General features: G+C 29.9%; 1 protein-coding gene and 1 long non-coding RNA gene across 2 annotated transcripts in view; one reads left to right on the forward strand and one right to left on the reverse strand.

Moving 5' to 3' along the window:
- The window catches only part of LOC105279119 (ABC transporter G family member 23), a 142,990-nt gene extending 128,297 nt beyond the window's left edge, over positions 1-14,693 (reverse strand). The window contains exon 1 of the mRNA XM_026975336.1: positions 14,048-14,693. The gene's annotated coding sequence lies outside the window, so the exon portion shown is untranslated. The remainder of the gene's footprint in view (positions 1-14,047) is intronic.
- On the forward strand, positions 3,746-10,196 carry LOC105279204. Its single transcript, XR_003407527.1, has 3 exons — positions 3,746-3,985; positions 4,467-7,815; positions 8,587-10,196. It is a non-coding gene; the product is annotated as an uncharacterized LOC105279204 (long non-coding RNA).
- Positions 14,694-23,970: the final 9,277 nt, after the last annotated feature.

Raw genomic sequence — 23,970 nt, forward strand, 5'->3', positions numbered from 1 at the left:
ATCACCAGTAGAACTTAATAGATTTGGAATTTATTTAGCACGACCAAAAAACTGGCTATACAGATAGTGACCAATCACGCAATGTTTCGACACAAAAATTTCGATCCTTCTCAAGCGTGAAAAATTCAACAAATATTACATAAAGTCGCTTTCTAAAATAAATAAATAAAAATTAACATTACCATACACAATTTATAAGAATAACATTACAAATAATAACCTACTTTCTGGCAGAAAACAACTTTAAAAGACTATAAAATATTTAAGAGGGCATGTCAGCACTACCCAACGGATAATACAATACTGAGAGAGAAAGCAATCAAGAAGCAAAACAAAGTCAAAACACGAAAACAAGTCATTAGAACGAATTATAAGTCACATACATTTAAAAATAGAGTCATATACATCAAGTAGATTTTCTGTGTCTTTTTGAACATTAATCGAGTGTTCCTGTCTCTTAATAAAACACATCTCAGCAATCTCTCTCCTTTTCCAATGGCTTTCCTGATGAAGTACCTTAGTGTTAACCCAATCAAATTCATGGTTATTTGACAATCTATGTTTACTAACTACTGATTGATTGCTGACATGTTTTTTAATATCACATTTATGTTCTTTAATTCTTACTTCTAAGTGTTGCTTCGTTTGTCCCACATAACAGGAATTACAATTTTGACAGTCAAATTTATATACTACTCCATTTTTTCGCATATTAGTTAAAACATCTTTTCCTCTTTTTATGATATGATCCAGTTTCTTCGGTATCATGTAAATAACATTCAGGCCTAATCATTATAAATTAAATTTAATTTTGTCACAATAATTAAAGATATATGGTATGTTAATGTTATTCAGCGTGTTACCATTCTCTTCAATGTCACCAAACACTTCTTTATTATGTTTGATCTTTTTAACTCTTTTTTCAATGTATTTGTTGACAAAATCCAAAGGATAAGCATTGTTTAATAAAATATCACGGACAATAACAATATTGGAACAATGGAACAATGAAACTTTTATGTAATATTTGTTGAATTTTTCACGCTTGAGAAGGACCGAAATTTGTGTGTCGAAACGTTGCGTGATTGGTCACTATCTGTGTAGCCAGTTTTTTGGTCGTGCTAAATAAATTCCAAATCAATCTTCATTCCGTTTAAGAATTTCTAAACAAATGTTTCTTGTTAAGGGAGACCGGGAACAAAAGTACAGTTGTACCAGCGTGAATATTTTTGAAATTATACTAACAAGGAAACGTTTCCAGCTGTTTCATCGTTTTCCATTCAAACTGTATGCAGAAATATTGTGGGTGATGCCAGTAGCAAATTCTGCAAGTTACAGCCCCTATCTTTGCGTTAAAAAAATGGCGGTATAAAAACCTTCCTATACAGGGTGTCCCAAAAAGTTGGAAACGGTCGAATATTTCATAAGCATTGCATTTTAGAAAAAAATGTTTCAGACAAAAGTTGTAAGGTTTTAAAAAGCGCATTCAGTGGCAATATGAGTGTGACCATGGGTAGTGTTACCAAGGTCAGACCAAGGTCAACTTAATTTGTTTAATGAAAACTCCTATTTTTTATTATATTATCTTTTTCTACTAATTAATTGGGACACCTTTTGTCTGAAACATTTTTTTGGATTTTCTGTTTTTAATTTTTTTTATTTTCTGTTTAAATTTTTTTTATTTTTCTGTTTTAAATTTTGTTATTCTTTTGATTTAATTTTCTGCATTTTTATGTTTTTAAGTAATTTTGAGTTAATGATAACATGTGCGATTCAAAAAATGTTCAAGACAAAAATTGATTGCAGTGGGCACAACTAATAAAAACTGTTAATGTCACTGATTCTGATAAATTTCAAAATGTAAGAGAAATTTGCTTTAATTATAAAAGCACATTCGAAATTTGTTGTCGATGTGAAAAAACAGTTTTTATTAGTTGCGCCCACTGTAATCAATTTTTGTGTCTTGAACATTTTTTGAATCGCACATGTTATCATTAACTCAAAATTACTTAAAAACAAAAATGCAGAAAATTAAATCAAAAGAATAACAAAATTAAAAACAGATAATAAAAAAAATGTTTCAGACAAAAGGTGTCCCAATTAATTAGTAGAAAAAGATAATATAATAAAAAATAGGAGTTTTCATTTAAAAAATTAAGTTGACCTTGGTAACACTACCCATGGTCACACTCATATTGCCACTGAATGCGCTTTTTAAAACCTTACAACTTTTGTCTGAAACATTTTTTTCTAAACTGCAATGCTTATGAAATATTCGACCGTTTCCAACTTTTTGGGACACACTGCATGGGAAGGTTTTTATATCGCCATTTTTTTTAACGCAAAGATAGGGGCTGTAACTTGTAGAATATGCTACTGGCATCACCCACAACATTTCTGCATACAGTTTGAATGGAAAACAATGAAACAGCTGGAAACGTTCCCTTGTAAGCAGAGTTGTGAAATTTGTAATTTCGAAAAGTGTAAATAATAATCACTTCTTGTAATTGTAATGAAATTTCAGTTTACTTACAATTCCAAAAAGTATTTGTAATTAAACTTGACCTCATTTAGAATTTGTAAAAGTAATTATACTTGTTTTCGACTCCAATTACAATTTCAAAAAGGATTCGTATTTCAACTTGACTTCAATTACAATTCAGAAATGGATTTATATTTACTTTCGACTTTAATTGCAATTTCAAAAAATATTTGTATTTAAATTTACTCCAATTACAATTCTAAAAAGTATTTATATTTTAGATTGACTTCGATTACAATTCCTTACAGTGTTTGTATTTAAATTCGATTTTAATTAAAATTATTAAAAGTAATTAGTAACAAGAACTTAATTAATTAGTAATGTTTAATAATTTCTTCGTAGGAATTATTAAATATAAGTAAGGAATAATTATTCGTTATGTTTATTAGACGTTTCACGCACAGCGCTATATTTCTATCACCGCGGTATGGCCGCGCGTCTTTGTTTATGTTTAAAGGTCTCGAAAAGTAATGAGACCATTCTATAACAAATATATTTCTCTGGCATTACTTCTGTAACCTTTGAATAAGACACAAGTGTGTGTAGTTTGGAGTAATATCTTACAGATTATTTCAATAAACCGTGTGAGTGTTATTAGTCAACAGTGTATTAGTTAACAAATAAGTATAAAATTATTGCTAGAGTGCAATGGCGTCATCACACGACATAAGAGAAATTTCAGATGTGGCCTCTAATATGTCGACTGACAATACAATTGAAGAAAATTTAAATGCTCAAGACACTGAAATGCTTGATGCTAGCTCCATTTTGCTTAAAAAGCAATGTGATAAAACCGCTTATTTAGACGGTAAATTTTTTTCTGTTGACTACAATTAGTCTACTCTGGAAGGTAACAAAATTATGGCAAAATGTCGTATGTGTCCTGAACAATCAAGACCAATTAAAGGGATGCTTGGTGTATCATCCAATTTTGTTAAACATCTTGAACGAAAACATCAATTGGTAAAAGATGAATATGAAATATATGTTAAGAGAAAGCGTGCAAAAATTGACAAAGAAGTTCGATTCACATGTACATTTTCCCAAGAAGAATTTGAAGAGAATGTTACAGCATTTATATTAAACAGCATGTCACCTTTAAGCATCGTAGAGAGACCTTCATTTAGGAAGATATTTGATGGTAAATAAAATCTTAATAATATATAATTTTATATACATAATCTTATATATGTAATCTTAATAAATTAAAAAAACGTACGTAACACGAAATTAAAATTTTTATTTTTAGCATTAAAAATAAAAAGAGGTAATCAGCAACTGAAACAATTATCGCGGCATACTGTATATAGAAATATAAAAACAATATGTAATGAGCAACAGCAAAAAATTAAGACTGCAATAGAGAACGCTCCTTTTGTGTGCACAACGGCAGATATTTGGTCAGCAACAAATCGCTGATTCATGAGTGTTACTGCTCATTGGGTAAATACAATTTTCATAATTTTAATTTCAAATATCAAGTTGTATAGGTTAATTTATATCTATTTCTTTTTATTTCTATAAAATACATTAAAAAATTCTATAAAATTTATGAAAAAAGAATTGTGTGTAGGTTCTGAGAGTTTTTTAATAAAACAATTTAGCTAAGAAAAAAATTCGTTAATTTTGACCTAATTTTTGGACTTACAAATGTATGTAGCCCCTTAATGATCTATTCGTCGGATTTTCCACTAACTTGCGTGACTATATTTGGAACAAAGTGATACAGTCAGTAATTTTACTAATTCCATGTGAAGTAATTATTATAATTAATACTAATTAATTACAATTTCTTCCTGTTCTTCATTTTTAATTATGTAATGTTGCGAAAAAATATTACACTAAATATTTAATGCAACATTATAGAGTCCAATAACTATGACTGCACGTTTATCAATTTTTTAAAATATATTTTTATATACAGATCACTGAAGATTTACTGGAAAGAAAGTCGGCTGCGATTGCATGCAGAACATTTCTTGGCAACCATACATGGGATAATGTTGCTGAGTTATTATTACAAATTAATAAATCATTTGGATTAGTTGGAGAAAAATTGATCTCAACTGTTACAGACAATGGTTCAAATTTCGTAAAAGCGTTTAAACAACTAGGAGTTACCTTATATAGAGATAAAAATGAAGATCATAATTGCATAGACAGTGATCTTGATGAAGATAATGATATTATAATAGGACTAACTAATTCAACTGATGGCTGTAGTTTGCTAGAAGAGAACTTAGTAGAATTGCCTCAGCATATACGCTGCGCTAGTTACACATTACATTTAGTGGCTACTAATACTACAATAACAGTCTTGAATGATAATAACAAGTTCAAAATTATTTATGATGAAACAATTTCCCGATGTGAAACTTTGTGGAAGAGTATGCGATCGCCAAAAAACGCGAATTATTAATAAAGCACTTCGGTTGTTCATTGAAAAGACCTGTTATTACACGATAGAACTCATTTTTTGATAGTGTATATCAAATACATTCACTGCAAGATAAAATAATACAAGTTGATGTATTGCAAAAAATTTTGGATTCAAGAAACATCCTTAGGTTCGAAGATTTTCGATTTATTAAGGAATACTTGACTTGTGTTGAGCCTCTTGCTAAAGGAATAGATATATTGCAATCCGAAAAAAATTGCTACTACGGATATTTATTGTCAACATTAATTTCACTAAAAAGGAAATGGTACTTTCTAAAAGAACAAACTAGTATTAATACTTGCAAACCACTTCTAAGCGCGATGTTGATTGATTTAGAATCGCGCTTTTATGATTTCTTCATGTTACAAATGTTGGCGAAATAGCTGCGATCACTGCGGTAATGCATCCAAAATTTAAAAATCGATGGTTAGTATGTTTATTATCAAAATTACAAGAACGAGTGAGGGAAAAAGTTCTAGAAGCACTACATCAATTTTCGAATGCCACACCTCAGCAAAGTCATTCATTAACGAGAAAAAAGGAGGATTATTTTGATTTTGGATCTCAAGAAGTTCCACAAATGTCTAATACATTATCATGTCAAGGTAATTACGAAATTGAACTGCTGATGTATTTGCAAACTAGTGATTGCTCTCTTGATATCCTCAAATCATATCCAACCATACGGAAAGCATTTATAAAATATAATACAACGCTTCCATCCTCTGCACCCGTTGAAAGATTATTCTCATTCGCAACAAAGATGAATATGCCAAAATACAATCGATTATCAGATACTCTTTTCGAGACAAGAGTTTTGGCAGTAGCGAATGCTAAAAAAACATGTTATTACACTGTATCAAAGAGTCAATAAAAATTGAAAATGCATTGTTTTTTACATAACAGTTTCCCTTATACATACGCATAAAATTGAAGTATTTTACATCTTTAATAATATTTTACAATTTACAAAAAAGCAACTTACTTCAAATTTGTAATTACTTGACTTCAATTACAATTACAATCGAGAAAAGGATTTGTATTTACTTTCAACTTCAATTACAAGTGCAAAAAATATTTGTATTTAAATTTGTATCTAATTATCAATTCAGAAAAGTATTTGTATTTCAATTTGACTTCAATTACAATCCAGAAAAGGATTTGTATTTGCTTTCGACTTAAATTACAATTCCAAAAAGTATTTGTTATTAAATTTGACGTTAATTACAATTCAGAAAAGGATTTGTATATCAACTCGATTTTAATTAAAATTATAAAAAGTAATTAGTAATTATAGATAGGAATTTAATTACAAAAGTATTTAATTATTTACAACCCTGCTTGTAAGTATATGTGTGTAAGTATATGTATATGTAAGTATATGTGTGTAGCCGCGAGGCAAGATACACTAGACAGATAGACATCATTAGATTCTTGCCGATCCTCGCGGAATGTGCACAGAAGCAGAAATTACTTTTTTCACTCCTCTCAAGTAAGTTTCATAACATATATAAAATCTGAAGTATTTTTCTTTCTTTATTACAAAGGTATAACGTATTATCCTAATATATTTTAGTGATTATCTACATATAGTTGATGATTTGCATATTAGAATTGACATTTATTTAGATATTCATTTACAAAATTAATTACGAATCATAAAATAATTAGTCGGAGACAATTGTATCACTAATGTTTGGGAACAGTTGTAGCGTTACTATTGTCCTCGCACTCACTTGATTTTATTTTAGTGTTGTTTTCTATCATTTTTCAAAGCTTCTCCAAGAAAAATATTAAGAAAAGGAAGGAAAAAGAAAAAATTAGCTATCTATACAGACTCGCCAGAAAAGGAAAACGTACAGGTTGAAAATGAAGAAAAAATAAAGAGAAGAATTAAAAATATCTTTTTAATTTATCAAGTAAACCAAAGAATTCTAATACTGTTAAAAAATTTAATATTACCTTTAAGAAACAAAAAAATAAATTTTTATACGTGATTCTTCATTTTTATAAATTTTTATATTGTTACAATTATTTTCCCATTATAATACAATTATAATCCCATTAAAAAAAAACCTTACCTTACTTTAATCCCATTAAAGAACCTTACGAAGATAAAAACAATACATAACGATACGCCAAGTACATAAAAATCCCAACTTGTACACATTTTGTACACATTAGACATATATTCTTGTAAATTTGTACTGTCCTTTCATGATTTTCAATAAATCTTTTTATTTGGAAATATAAAAAGGAACACAGTTTACAGTTTTGCAAATGTGATTATAAATATTATAAATCTTCTTACTACTTAGTCGATACTAATAATTTACACATAAAGTTATTAATTATACAAATTACGAGTATACCAATTATACAAAGGACAGTATGTTTTAATGGGCACGCCAAGTGTCCAAATACTATTTCAAATTACAAAACCTCAAACTGAATTGCTTCTAAGTACTTAACTATTGATTTCATATTTAGTTTTTTTGTTGTGTACAAGTTGCGATTTTTAGGTACTTAGCGTATTTTTTATTTTTCTTTTTGTAACCTTCAACCTAAACAAACCTTTGTAAGGTTTTTTAAGTAAGGTGGGATTTCATTGCTTTTTGTAAAAATTTATAGTTTTCCTGCAAAAAAATATATGTGCATGTTTAGGATTTCGAGGCCAACTATACTTTTGTATTTTCGAATCATTTATTAATTGCCATTCGGTACCTTTAGCACGTACTGTTTGTATAATACGTATATAACGTATGTTTGTATAATATCCATCAATTATATTTTTACCTTGATGAAAAATTCCATTAATACTTTTATATACAGGGTGTCCCGGGTTTTAACCGACAAACTGCGGGAGCATATTCTACTAGTGGAAATAAGAAAAAATTCTTATATCGAGTTTGCTTAGAAATGCTTTATTACAAAGTTATAAACCAATATTGAAAAGAAATATGAGATAAGTAACAACGGAACATAGTGTAGAATTTGGAAGGTCGAAGATGTTTATGTTATGTGTATTCACATGTATTCATGTTCACTATGTTGAAACGATTCAGTATGATTGTTACTTTCACAACAGTAGCTGTTAGATTTCAATCGTCGTGTGAACTAGCAATTACTATCAGAATGCCAAAAGTGTTTTCAAATGAGGAATACACTGATATTCATTTCGTGTACGGATTCTGTGACGGAAATGCACGAGCTGCCGTACGAGAGTATCAACGTAGATTTCCTAACAGGAAAGTACCAGATAGATTTAAAGCAACGAATTACTAATTCAGTTACTGAGATGCAACAAAATTTTCAGGAATGTCGTACTGTAACAAATTCTGTACTACGTCGATGTCTAGCTTGTATCGATGTGCAAGGACAACATTTTTAAATGCGTCACTAAATCATTGCGTAGATAATTTTTATTTTTGTGAAAAAATCCGTTGTTACTTATCTCATATTTCTTTTCAATATTGGTTTATAACTTTGTAATAAAGCATTTCTAAGCAAACTCGATATAAGAAGTTTTTCTTATTTCCACTAGTAGAATATGCTCCCGTAGTTTGTCGGTTAAAACCCGGGACACCCTGTATATTTTCCGTAGGTACAGCTTTAAGTTTTAGATCTGCTATTTTAATAATTGTTGTATCACTAATTTTAAATAACAATAACTGTAAGATGATAATACTCCTGATGGTATTATTATATCAGTTTTTTCAAATGTAGAAATACCACAACTGATACATATTTTTTCAACATTATTCCAACGTGAAAAATTATATTGTATTGAGTTTTGTAAAATACATGATTTTTTTAATTTTCGGATAATTGAAACAATAATATTATAATTGTCTCCATTATTTCAGGATTGACTGTACCAATCTTTTTCAAACTAATCTTAAGTCAAAGCTTTCATCCATATTATATCATAAAAGTGCCGTTAGATTTTTGATAGTGACTTTAGTTCCTGAGATATTTTAATTAAAAGTTTGTGTAACAGGAAATTCCGAATAAGCTGTACAGTAACTCTCGACATCTATGCAGCGATTCATTATTTTTCATCTAGTTTGGGAAGTTGTATCACACCCGGCGCATTCCGAAAACTTGGCTTCATCAGATTTTAATTTATTTCAGTCTTTGCAATATCATTTTGTATAATACGCACTTTAAAACTATTAAAGACGTGAAAAAATGATTTGATGAATAAAATTTATTGAATAAAAATCGCCATTTTTTCCGCGATGGAATCCGCCAATTGTCCGAAAAGTAAACTTATAGAAAATAGTGGTGTTTATTTAGACGATTAATGTTGTACTGCTTAATTCATGAATACAATTTGAGTTTTATAAAAAAGAATGTAAAAAATGCTGACTTGACCATTGGGAAAATAAAATTAGTGCAAAATGTGAACTCAATTGCATAACGAAGACACATGGCACAATCCTACATTAAAAATGGAACAAATAATGTTTTTACGAAAAGTGAAAAATTACGATAAAAAGAATTCTGAAAGAAGATTAAATATTTTTATTTGTAAACTTTGATCATTATATTTACTAACAAGCATATAAGAAACAAAAAACTAAAAATACTGTGTAAATGTAATTTTACACAGTAAATAAATGCTTAATAAGAGAGATAGATTTCTTGACGTCTGGATACTGAGTTTTATAATGTATAATAACACGATTTAAAGAATAAAATATTTTTTCTCCTCATTTCTCGAACTGAAACTTGATTAAAATCATATATAAAAAATTAACTAGATTTGCTGTATCATTTATGACTTTAAGTAGATAAACAAGATTTTAAAACTATGTTTATTTACTCATGTAGTAAGATCTATCTGGATGAAGTCTATCAATAGTGAAAATTTTTCGCTTTGAATGTAGTGATATAAAATGCTCAATTCGACAGTTAAAATAATTCAAATCATTTTTACTTATTTTCTTTTCAGCTTTTTTCAATTCGTCAATTCGATGCTATCGTTGAATTTAATAATATCTCTACCATTCCTTTCTTTCTTTCAATTATAATGTGTTTGTTTTAACACTGCTGTTTCATTAGAATTTTAATTTACGCTTTAGTATTAACCAAATATCACATATTGCGCATTTCTTTTCAACAAATGGAACTTTAAGGGCCATAAAACAAATTTAAAAATTTAAAAATAAAAGTCACAATTAAATAAAGTTTAATGTATATACCTGCGCACTGAATATTTTTGTATTATTTTTATTTATTGCTTGTTGAAAATATATAAAATAGAATTTTAATCCCTCGATAGAGTAATATCAATTTATCATATTGAATTTTTATCTTTCAATTATTCGTTTCAATATAATATTTTATAGCATTTTGTAGCATTTTGAAATACTTCGGTGAAAATTTTACATGTTTGCCATGGATATTGAGGAGAATAAGTCTGAAAACTTATAAATTATACAGTATATATAATGGTAATCAAAATTGTATTTATTTACTGTATATATTATACTGTTTTATGTTATAAATAAATTTTTTCATCAATAATTCATCGATTCATGCAGTTCATGCAATGACTTAAGCATAATTCGGATTTATTAAATTCTTCTAAAGTAGCCATGTTTTGTGATAACTGGCAGTGTTACTGTTGGAAAAGGAAAGTTGGGAGAGAAAGTGAGATTTAGATACGTAAATGTGAGAATGTAATTAGGAAGAAATTGAGTTATGTGATCTTATAACATATACCAAGGTCAAACTTGATGCTATTTTCTCTTAAAATAAAGGTACAAATAATTACTAACATAAGGTTTCTTATTCATATGTGATATATATTGACTCGAACTTTAATATTATTATGAATTTCATTTATTGCACATTTATTTACTAAGAGCGTCATATTTAACAGATATTGATTGTATATTTTATCTAAATAATTCAGTGCGTTAAGAAAATATCAGAACTTTTATGTAATCCGTGATTGCAATCCTTTATCACAAAAATACCATGAAATAAAATAAATATTAAATTTTGTTTCAAGCATAAGAAAATTACACAGAAATCTAATTGATCTATTACATAAAGATTATGACGACAATTGCTTGCACTCGAAGTAAAATTTTTATGTTATATGCATATGTGCGTGTGTACAAATGTGATTTCAAAATAATCGAGAAAACTTAAACAACGATCAATAGTGATAATGGAAAATGATATCAAGATCTGAAAAAATTGTGATAAAACTCGCAAAAGATTTTTGAGATGAATGGAGATATCACTGTACGAATATTGATAGTTACAAATGTAGGTTTAGTTTATGACATTTTGGCAAACAATTTAAATTAAACCAAAGATCTATGCTTTATTTATATATTGCAGATTTTTGTTAACAATCAAAAAATGGCTTGAAAAATGGAGTGAAATATTGTAAAGACTTGATTAAATTGGCACAAAAAAACAAAACATTTTCATTCAATTGTCAGTGAAAATTTCGATATTGTTAACATAATTCTAAAATCAAATATGAGAGTAAGTAATAAATAAAGAATAGAGAGAAATTATAATCAAATTAAAATAATTATGTTCTTAGAAAATCCTAAAGAAATCGCGAATCAAAATAATGCTCTGGTATGTTTTTATAATAATTTAAAGTAATTATTTCTTTATAGAAATTTATTCCAGAAGATCAAGTGATCAATGCGATCAATCAATCAAGTGATTAATGAGAAATACTATTTAGATGTTTCAGAATTTTTGTGACAAAGAATTGTATATATGAAGCTAAAATATCAACAGCCACCAAGTTGATCTCTATTATAAAATGGATCTGCTCAATTTACCGACATATGCGCGTTTCTTGATTGAAAAATAAATTCAAAAGCCATTCGAAAAGTAAAGAAACAAACGATTGTAGTTGGAAAACGGTTTATTTAATATAATAATTTATCTACTTTTTACTATAATTTCTTTCAACCATTGTACGCTTGTCTTATCATTATAATAGCTTTTTATTTCATTAGCAAAGAAATCTTTCTCGTGATGTCTGAGCTAGATTCGTACATTTCTTATCTGGAGAACTGAGATGTTTCCATTTTATGCTTTGCCGCTTGAATCTTGTCTTATAATAATGGATTTAGGTCTCGTCATAAGTCACTATTCTTTCTAAAACTTCATCTCCTTCAAGCAAATAACGTTGCTCGAGTTCTCTAGACACACGAAGTCTGGTGTCTTAGAGCTATCTTAAAACACATTGTAAGCAAGTTTTACAGTTTGTCATAAATAATGGAATAAAGTTTGCTAACACTGACATTGCAATTTTTAATAATTTCTTTAAGTTTTTGATCATAACTCGTTTATATTTTTTAATAAATTCCTCAATGCTAGATTCCACAGATCCATAGTTCACAAATCACAAATGGATGTCCTGTTCATTAACAACACTTGTTCGGCCATATTTACAGTGTTCAACCCGTGTTTAAAAGTTTGCACAGTTCATATAACTTTTATCACATTGCTTGATCATTTGGGAATAAATTTCAGACAGTTTTATCCTTTTAAAACAAAACTCTTATTATTAAATGCTGTTCTTCAAAACTGTATTTTTCGAGAAGTTTTGCCATGATAAAATGAGTTATAGAAGTTATGTTAATAAAGGTATTGGGTCAAACAGCTGTTTCTAAGTGACGATAGTTACAACAACTTATATAATTATAATTTTTGAAGTATCGTATTTCTTATTTGATAGTTTTTATATTGCAGCCATTTGTTTTTTTATTTATTGAATAACCCTAGTAATTACTTAACTATATTAAGTCTTATTTACCTGATGTGGTTAAAATTTTTTGATTAAAATTTATGCATAAATGTAATATACATAAATAAAGTTCTTATAATATATAATAAATTGAATTATGTTCCTCAACGGTTTACTTTAAATTAACAATAACTATACATAAATTAACTTTAAATTAACAAGTGTTTATAATCTCTCAAAATATTTTAACAATATTTTGAGAGAACTTTTATATTTTAAAATATCTTCACAATTTTTAATAAAATATTTTAACTTTAAAAGTAAATTGAAAATCATGTCTATCACGTTTAAAATTTGAATTTCAATTAATAAATTTCAAATAATTTAAATAAAACTTTATATATTTCTATCAACTTGTTGATTAATCCCTTCATTTATATTTATAACTTATCTGCCATGTATAATATCGTTTCTTGCATGCAGTTATAACAATCTATTAAAATATCCGTTCTTTCGACTTAATGTTTTTATTTTATTTCTCAAAATACTTTTTTGTGATTAATATTTTTCGGTTCATAAAGTAGCTATAACAATATATTCGACTTAAAGTCTTTTACTTTTTTACTGAGGACAATGTCTTCGGAAATTCAAATGCGAATAATTTCTACCATATGTTGCTTGATATGGACGATAATATGTCATGTGTACGCTACACAATGAGTATACGCTACAAATGTTTTCTACATTGAGCAATTTCCATTTAAGGAAAAGATGTCAACATCATGTTTCTTCGAAAAACCGCTTCTAAAATACTGGCTTATGCTGCTTCACTTGCACTATACACTCTATCAATAAATCACTCCAACGATTATATTAATTGTTGATTGATATTGCTGAATACATCACGTTAAACATGAATGATGTCAGGCATGTCGTGCATATATGCACTTTCTCTGGAATCCATTTTACATACTTTCGGTCTTTATATTCTCAAGTTTTAATGTTAAACATTACACTTCACTTTTACTGTATTTTTACGAGATTGTTATTGCAATCTTGTATTTGTATGTTAATTATACATATATAATTACACAGAATAATCATTTCGATAAGGAGATAATAAATAGTTTAGTAATTGAATAATTAATTTAATAATAAAGAGAAAATGTAACTTCGATTCGTTTGAATGCAATCTTTTACGTTGAGGAGCCCATCTGTTTTACAAAATATAACCATCAATTTTGAAGAACGCGATTGTGTGATGACACTATAGAAAACATAAAAATTTTTGTGTTAATAAATGCTCACTGTTCTCACAATTATTTCACACCTTTTCACAATATGTCGAAGAATATATTCGCCTCGTTAGGTGCTCTTTGATGTGGTTCACTCACACGGTGATCTCTTCGAGATCTTCGCATGTACTGTTGACGAGTATTCAGTATCCGATTTCGGTATTCAGCGCGACTAGCTGACTCCTGAGCAATTTATACATATATATAGGCACATATGTCCGCGCACGCGCAATGGAAGAGGTAGACAGGTAAAAGAATGTACGCAACATATGTGGATAAGTACGTATGCTTGGAACCTGGGACTGACGGATCTGGGACTGAAGAATATCGCTACAAGATAAACGCACTTGTAAGATGAGGTAATTCAGATAAATGAGCAGAAAATGAGGAGAATTCTCGAACGCTCAATTCGGATAGTATTATCTTCTGATTTTATTTGTGATTTCCCGTTATTACATATTATGATTCGATAATGTGTTCTTTTCGAGGAAATTTCTAGAATTTATTCAATTTTCAAATCTTATTCATTATTATTTTATCTTATTCATCATTATTATAATTTGCTCTTCCTTTTTATACAAAGGTAAGATCCTATTGCTCTGTCAAAATTATAAAGAAATTAATTTTTAACAAATAAAGAAAACTTTATACTGAATTAATAACACTGAATCTTAATTAATTGTTGCTAATAATTATGTATAATTATGTATAAATATGTATTAATATATATAATATGTATAATTGCTAAAAATAGGTATAATGTTTATCAAATAATGATTATCAATTGAATATTATAAATATCCCTCTAAAAAAACCTTACAAAGGTAAAAAAATACGCCAAGTACATAAAAAAGCCTAATTATTTTAAATTCAACGACGCGGCAGTGTCATGATGCCAAGTAAATAAAAAACAAATACATAAAACAAGGCAAAATTCGAACATATCCGATATAATAATGCTACAAATCTGTTAAATAAAAATTTATCTAGTAAAGATATAATTTGGAACATCTTATACTCATAGAACGAAACCGAGAAAGAAAGAGAGAGGGAGACAGAGAGAAAATTTTAAATCGTCACAATTTATATTTGACAATTAGAAGTATTAAGAAGATTTGCATGATTAGATAAATCTTTATTATCCAACATCTTTATGTTGGATGAGATCTCACAACAGAAATAAAATGGCATATTATTGCGGCAATACAAAAATACATAAAAACATTTAAAATTAAGGAAATATAAACAATTTTTACAAAATGTAATGAGATCCCTCTAAAAAAACCTTACAAAGGTAAAAAAATACGCCAAGTACATAAAAAAGCAAAACTAAATATGATGAAATCCATAGTTAACTAGCCAAGTACCTAGAAGCAATTCAGTTTGAGGATTTGTAATTTGAAATAATACTTGGCGTGCCCGTGTCGCATTGGACATGCATTCTTCTAAATTTGAACTGCCTTGAGTATTTTCACTAATGACTCGTAAATCTTTGTATTTGGTAATATTAAAACAAATACGTTTACAGTTTTGCACATTAGCGGAGTGATTATACATATCCCTTTTCATTACTCACTCAATACAAATAATTACACATAGAGTTTACACAAATTATAGGTAAGACGTACGTTTTAATGCGACCCGGGCACGCCAAGTATTATTTCACATTACAAATCCTCAAACTGAATTGCTTCTAGGTACTTCCCACATAGCAAACGTTGATCCTAGGTACATCTGTTATCATATTTAGTTTTGCTTTTTTATGTACTTGGCGTATGTTTTTACCTTTGTAAGGTTTTTTTAGAGGGATCTCTTTACTTTTTGTAAAATGTTTTTATATTTTTTCTGCAAAAAATATATATGCATTTTTAGCATTTCGAGGCCAAATGCACTTTAGCACTTTTGAATCATTTATTAATTGCCATTCGGTAGCTTTAGCACGTACTATGTTTGTATAATGTCCGTCAATTGTACTTTCACCTTGATGAAAAATTCCACTAATAATTTTATACATATTCGCACCAATAGAAATCTTTTCCGTAGGTACAGCTTTAAGTTTTAAATCTGTTATTTTCATAATTTTTGTGTCAGTACTTTTAAATAACAATAACTGTAAGATGATAATACTTCCTATTATTATTATATCAATCTTTTCAAGTATAGAAATAGCACCACAATTAGTACATATTTTTTCAACATTATTCCAGCGTGAAAAATTATATTGTATTAATTCTTGATGAAAAATTTTACTAAGAACTATATACAGGGTGTCCCAGAATTGTGTATGAAGCTCTCGTGAGCGGGTAGAATGCATCGAACTGAGAAGAAAAGTCCTTTACCGTTTTGAAATTTTCGCAATAGTTAACGAGTTATTAATGATTAAAAATCGCTATATTAGTCCGGCCTACCGCCGAATGCAAGCGCGCGGCGAGATGCGACCGCCTAAAGATCGAGGTTGCTAGGCGAGCGGAAAATTGTTTATTACAAGTCGCTCCTGCCTAGCCATTGCCACTTGTAATAAACAATTCTCCGCTCGCCTAGCAACCTCGATCTCTAGGCGGTCGCATCTCGCCGCGCGCTTGCATTCGGCGGTAGGCCGGACTAATATAGCGATTTTTAATCATTAATAACTCGTTAACTATTGCGAAAATTTCAAAACGGTAAAGGACTTTTCTTCTCAGTTCGATGCGTTCTACCCGCTCACGAGCGCTTCATACACAATTCTGGGACACCCTGTATATATATATTCGCACCAATATATATCTTTTCCAGGTACGGTTTTAATTTTTAAATCTGTCATTTTAATTATTTTGGTATCATTAATTTTAAATGTTTTTATGTATTTTTGTGTTGTCGTAATAATATGCCATTTTAGTTTTGCTGTGAGATCTCATCCAACATAAAGATGTTGGATAATAAAGATTTATCTAATCGTGCAAATCTTCTTAATTCTTCTAATTGTCAAATATAAATTGTGACAATTAAAAATTTTCTCTCTTTCTTTCTCGGTTTCGTTCTATGAGTATAAAATGTTCCAAATTATATCTTAAATTGTCAAACTTTATAGTTCAAAATTAGAAGAATTATTTACTTATCATTGCGATGCTATCACGATGATGTCATTTAAAACAAGTAAATTTAAATTTTTTATAGTTTTTGCAATTTATATCTTTATCGTAAAATAAAACATTTTCCATGTATTAAAATCATTTTTAATTCATAATAAATTAAATCGTGCATGTGTGAACGCATGCTTGAGAGACAAAATAGCTTTGCATGTGTATGTGCAAACATATGTACGTGAGTTTGAACCTGAAAATGGAAAACGGAACGTCACCGTTATAATATACGATTACAATAGACTCAGGATTGACTGTATCAATCTTCATCAAATTGGTCGCAATCGAAAGCTTGCACCCATATTATATGTATAATAAAAGTGTCGTTAGATTTTTGATAACGGCTTTATTACCTGAAATATTTTAATCACAAGTTTATGTGACCTGTCAAATAATATGAATTCCAGATAAGCTATACGATAGCGCTTGACGTCTATGCACTGAACTTAGTAACGCTCGATGTTTATGCAGTGACTCTCATTGTTCGGAACCTTATTTTTGATTTTTATGTACTTGACGTCGCGACGATACCGCGTCGCTTAATAATCACATAACATAGTAGATTATTGCATCTAGTCTAACAAATTTGTTGGCGTGCAGTTAAAATGTATAAAATATATATATATAAAATATATAAAAATATAAAAAATATGTCCGACCATCAAATATTGCCAGTACCACGATTAAAATATACATCTGAATTCACATAACATATGTTCAAATAATGTATGTATATAAAATATATTCTTATAAAGTATTATTTTAACACATACCAAATAATTCATGCTAAATATTATATCACATTCTCTCGCTAAATGTCAAATGTATTATTAAAAATATTGTATTAAACAAACTAACCCAAATATCTGTATTTTGTAAAATTACATTGTTGGAGATTTTGTGTTCTAGACGTCGTTCATAGAGATGGCGCTAATAGTTGTCGTGATTCTTTTGTTGGCATTACGCCTCGCTAGCGCGCGCGGTTTTTATATACGGTTGAGATATTCAGATATTGAGTTACCGAGTTACCGTGTATTACACTCTTGTTTGTTAACTCTCAGACTTACGTGTTTTATGTGTGTACGAATTATCGTGAAATATATCAGTACGTGTCCGCTATCCAGCGCTCTTTGCATCCAATTTCCAACATACATATAAAAAATATATAATATATGTATATAAAGAATATATATGGGTCTATTCTGTAAGAAAACTTTCGCTCTGTAGGCTCTGTAACCTCGAGAAATATAAAACTGTAACAAAAACACTATTCTATAATGACAGTCAAGCTCTGTAAGATGTTACATGTCTGTAAGTTAACACTGTAAATTTACAGTGATATTTTTCTCGCCATAAGCTCTACTTTAAGGTTAAAGAACTTGTTTGACGGTTTGTAAGATACAATGAATGATTCAAATTTTGCAATATTTTTATATTTTCTCTTAGAAGAAGATTACAAGAGGTAATTTTAGTTACATACAATAAATAGAGAAATAAGATAATCGATTTTTTTATTAATTATTACGATTTTTCTAGAAATTATATGCGCTTGGAAAAAAAACTCTTACGAGATTCGCAAATTCCATTTGAAATACCTGAAGAATAATTTATTAAAAATTTTAGATTAAGTAAACAGATATTTCATAACTTAGTAATTCAGTTAAGACCACATAGTACACCTGGAATAAGAGAATCAAGAATACCATTTTATTTAAGAATGTTGGTCACATTATATTTTTTAAGCAATGGATCATATCAAACAACAATAGGTGGTCATAACTTTAATTGTGTAAGACTGTAAGCCAATCCATAGTTAGTAGATCAATATCCGAAATATGTATACTAATTACGAGACATTTAATGCCGCAATATATTAAGTTTCCAACAACACCAGTTGAAAAACGTAATGCAAAAGAAAAATTTTTTCAAAAGTGGAATATTAAAGGTATTCTTGGTGCTATAGATGGGACCCATGTTGAAATTATTGCACCGTCTGTTAATGACCTTGAACATCCACCTTATGCATATATCAATAGAAAAGGGAAACATTCAATTAATGTTATGTTAATATGTGATGCAGATAACATAATTGTCGGCATTAATGCAAGATATCCCGGGTCTGTTCATGATGCTGCTATATAGCAAATATCAGAAATAAGAAATTATTTAAGAACTTGCTATTATAATGGAGATCATGCATTGTTTCTTCTTGGCGATAGTGGGTATGGTCAAGAACCTTGGCTTTTAACACCATATGCCAATTTTGAAGATGGTTCTCCTGAAGAACAGTATAATATAATACATAAAAGTGCAAGAAATGTTATTGAAAGGACTAATGGGATACTAAAATCACGATTTCGCTGTCTTTCGAGACATCGTGTTTTGAATTATCACCCTGCTAAAGCTGCATATATAATATATTCATGTTCAGTACTCCACAATATAGCAATAAAGGCTAAATAAGTTAGATTTAAACTATGACGATGAAATTAATGAAGATAACGACATTAATGAAAATAATGACTTTGCCAATCCAGTAAATCCAATGTGTGAAATCACAACAAAATTACCTTTTTAAAAAAAGGTACAAAAAAACGCCAAGTATACGCGCTTGAAGTTCTTTCAAAAAAGGACTCTACAAAACTAATGATATGAACAAATTGCGCCAACTCCAATGGGTATTTATGCAAACCAGAAAATCTATTACTTTATTATTACTCTTTGACCGATATTCATTGTTGATTCTGATTTAAGACCATCTTAAGTACAATCATAAGATATTTGAAACCAATCACACAGTCGTATCAGCATCTTAAGACATTACTTCAGATCGTCTGGAAATAAGAACGGACTATGAATACTAACCTTTGATATTAAAAAATAAAGGACATAATAATATTAAGCAGATATTTTTATACGAATAAATATTTTAATACATAGAAATATATTTATTAATACAAATAAGTGTTTTTTTCAAAATACTTGGCGTTGCTAAACCGAATCAAAAATTGTCTTAGTATTTAAATAATCTAAAGATTACAATAATTTCTTTAAACTCTAAATTACATAACAACTCGCTGAAATACATATATGTACAAATGTAGTTAAACTTATTCTATGCTTAATTCTAATGTCATACACATACACACACATGCACGCATTCACAAGAGAGAAAGAAAGAGAATGAGGCAATTAACATAATGATTCGGTTTAGCAGCGCCAAGTATTTTGAAAAAAACACTTATTTGTATTAATAAATATATTCCTATGTATTAAAATATTTATTCGTATAAAAATATCTGCTTAATATTATTATGTCCTTTATTTTTTAATATCAAAGGTTAGTATTCATAGTCCGTTCTTATTTCCAGACGATCTGAAGTAATGTCTTAAGATGCTGATACGACTGTGTGATTGGTTTCAAATATCTTATGATTGTACTTAAGATGGTCTTAAATCAGAATCAACAATGAATATCGGTCAAAGAGTAATAATAAAGTAATAGATTTTCTGGTTTGCATAAATACCCATTGGAGTTGGCGCAATTTGTTCATATCATTAGTTTTGTAGAGTCCTTTTTTGAAAGAACTTCAAGCGCGTATACTTGGCGTTTTTTTGTACCTTTTTTTAAAAAGGTAATTTTGTTGTGATTTCACACATTTTGTAGTGTGAAGTATGTTATTCTTTTTTATAATATATGAGGAGATGAAAGCCATAGTCCTGTCAGTCAAGGTTTTTAAAAGTATTAACTTACATGTTTATAAAATATAAAATTATATTAAGTATATTTATGTACAGAAGTCAATATATGCAAGAAAAAAGAGTTTACCCCGTCGTATTTTATTTCGTTTAATAAATAAATATAAATATACATTCTGTAAAAAAAGTATCCGGAATTAGTTAATAAAACACAAATTACTTGTTTATTCATCAATATTGATTTTGTCACCTTCAAAATAGGCCCCATCGGATGCAATACACATGTGCCAACGCGTAAGTCCTCAAAACATTTTTCAAACGCTGAAGCTGGTATTGCTTTGAGCTCCTCGTCGTCATCGTCGTCGTCGTCGTCGACGTAGTCCTCTCTCACTTCATTCACTGCTCTCTCTTTCTTCATCGCTCTCTGCTCTCTCGCTCTCCTCTATCGATCTGTCCTCATCTCGTGGTCCTCTCACTCACGCCCTCTTGCTCTCTCATTCACTCGCTCTCTCGTCCTCTCGCTCTCTCATTCACTCGCTTTCTCGCCCTCTCGCTCTCTCACTCACTCGCTCTCTTATTCTCTAGCTCTTTCGCTCTCTCATTTACTCGCTTTCTCATTCACTCTCTCTCTCTCTCTCTCTCTCTCTCGCCTTCTCACTCACTCGCCCTCTCGCTCTCTCACTCACTCACTCACTCGTTCTCTCACAAATATATCTTTTCTCACTCCAACTTCTTGCACTACATCGCGTCGTACACTTGTCGTACACCGACCGGCGGAGATGCTGTCCGTATATCCGTGTGACTTACACATGACGGTCGGGTCGATAAGTTAGAGTTTTCTAATATAGAGCCTCTACATATGATTGTTATATTTGAGTCACACGGATATACCAACAGCATCTCCGCCGGTCGGTATAAACGGAGCTGCTGCCATCTCGACGAAAAAGAACGAACTATACAAACGAAGATGACGACGACGATGACGATGACGATGACGACGATGACGTTTCTTAAATGCAATTTTCCAATTTCAGACTTTGCATCGCCATATCTCCGCTCGTAGGGCACGTACAAGAAAAATAAAAACACTTTTATTATACAGGATGTTTTAAAAAAAAGGTCGGATATTTTATCCACGTGTAGTATTCATGAAAAGAAGCAAAAAAGTCTTAGGCAACATAGGTCCGCAAATCAACTGTTTCAGAGCTAGAGTTGATTTTGTATCTCTTTGGATTTTTATTTTTGTTTTATTTTTGTATTTTTGTTTTAATTTTTATTTTTTGTATTTATTGTTTTTTGTTTGTCAAATGGCATTATTATTAAAAAACAAACAGTAAACGCGCTAATAGCTAAATAATACAAGATGTTCCAACGAAAAATACTTAAAGAAGATGTTCTACATGTCCACCTTCCATTTGTACACAAGCTTCACATCGTCGCAGAAAGGAAGCTCTTATTCTTTCGAATATCCCTGGAATTTGGCGAATAGCCTGGCAGACATCTTCTATTCGGTGCCGCAAGTCGTCAACGTTATTAAGGGGATGCTGGAGTTGCTAGTGAACTATTTTTTCACTATAGCGATGGTAATTGCAGTTTCGAAAATTCTCTTTATTGCTTGTTCAGAATACAAAATCCTTTTCCACAAATGAAGTATAGATAGAAAGAAAGTCCGCTCTACAGGACTTTATATTCAAAATGGAAAAAAGTTAGAAAAGACAAATGCAAGTTTTTAACTTTTTTCCATTTTGAATATAAAGTCCTGTAGAGCGGACTTTCTTTCTATCTATACTTCATTTGTGGAAAAGGATTTTTTATTCTGCACAAGCAATAAAGAGAATTTTCGAAACTGCAATTACCATCGCTATAGTGAAAAAATAGTTCACTAGCAACTCCAGCTTCCCCTTAATGGGTCTTGAATACATTAACGATTTTAAATATCCCCAAATGCAAAAGTCCAATGGGTTAAAATCAGGGGATCTGGGTGGCCATGGCACTGGACCCCCTCGTCCTATCCAGTTATTATTGTAAGTTTCATTTAGGAAATTTCTAACGATAACTGCGAAATCCGGAGGAGCTCCATCATGCATATACCAAAGGTTAACTCTATCATTTAGGGGGACATCTTCCAATAGTGGAGGTAGAGTGTTATTTAAGAAGTCAAGATAAACTGCACTAGTTAAACGATTTGGAAAAAACACTGGTCCAATTAAACGGTTCCTCAAAATATCCACCCAAACGTTCAAAGAAAATCGATGCTGATGTCTGGACTCGACAACGACATGAGGGTTTTCATCAGCCCAAACATGATTGTTGTGGAAATTAATGATCCCGTTGTTTGTAAAAATAGATTCATCTGTAAATAAAATATTAGCAGCAAAGTCTGGATTTTCTTCAACTTTTCTTAGTACGAATCTGCAGAACGCTAGTCTTGAATCATAATCGGGGGCTATAAGAGCTTGCACCCGCTGAATATGGAAAGGATACGTCCTCTAATCATCAATAAATATTAAAACAAAAATACAAAAATAAAACAAAAATAAAAATCCAAAAAGATACAAAATCAACTCTAACTCTGAAACAGTTGATTTGCGAACCTATGTTGCCTAAGATTTTTTTGCTTCTTTTCATGAGTACTACACGCGGATAAAATATCCGATCTTTTTTTTTAAACACCCTGTATAATTCGACCCCAAGCTATCCATTGAGCCTACTTAGAAGTTGATCCGTTCAGCGGTTATTGAGATCTAATAATCTGAGTGTCTGCGAAAGCGTCGCTTCGCGTAAAAGAGTCACGGTGCGGTCTCGCTGCGCGTATACTTGGCGCAAGACACTACCGTGTCTCTTGATAGTCATTTTCTGGCAAAAGTGACTCTCACTTGATATTCTCTGCACTTGATAAGGGCCGGAATCGCGGCCGAAACGTGTGATTTAATTAATAAAGTTGCCAGAATGGTCGTTTAATAAACATTCTTATCAATTAAACTATGAAAAGGTCCACTTTTTTAATGTTCCGAAAGATGAAGAAAGACAAAAGGTCTGGCAAATCGCAATTAAACGTCCAAATTTAGTACTCAAACGCAAGGAATTTGTGAATATCATTTTAAAAAAGATGATATTCTTCGAGAACGAAAACTGTTAAG

Source organism: Ooceraea biroi, chromosome 2 (genome assembly GCF_003672135.1).
Source record: "Ooceraea biroi isolate clonal line C1 chromosome 2, Obir_v5.4, whole genome shotgun sequence".
NCBI classification, from domain to species: Eukaryota; Metazoa; Arthropoda; class Insecta; order Hymenoptera; family Formicidae; genus Ooceraea; species Ooceraea biroi.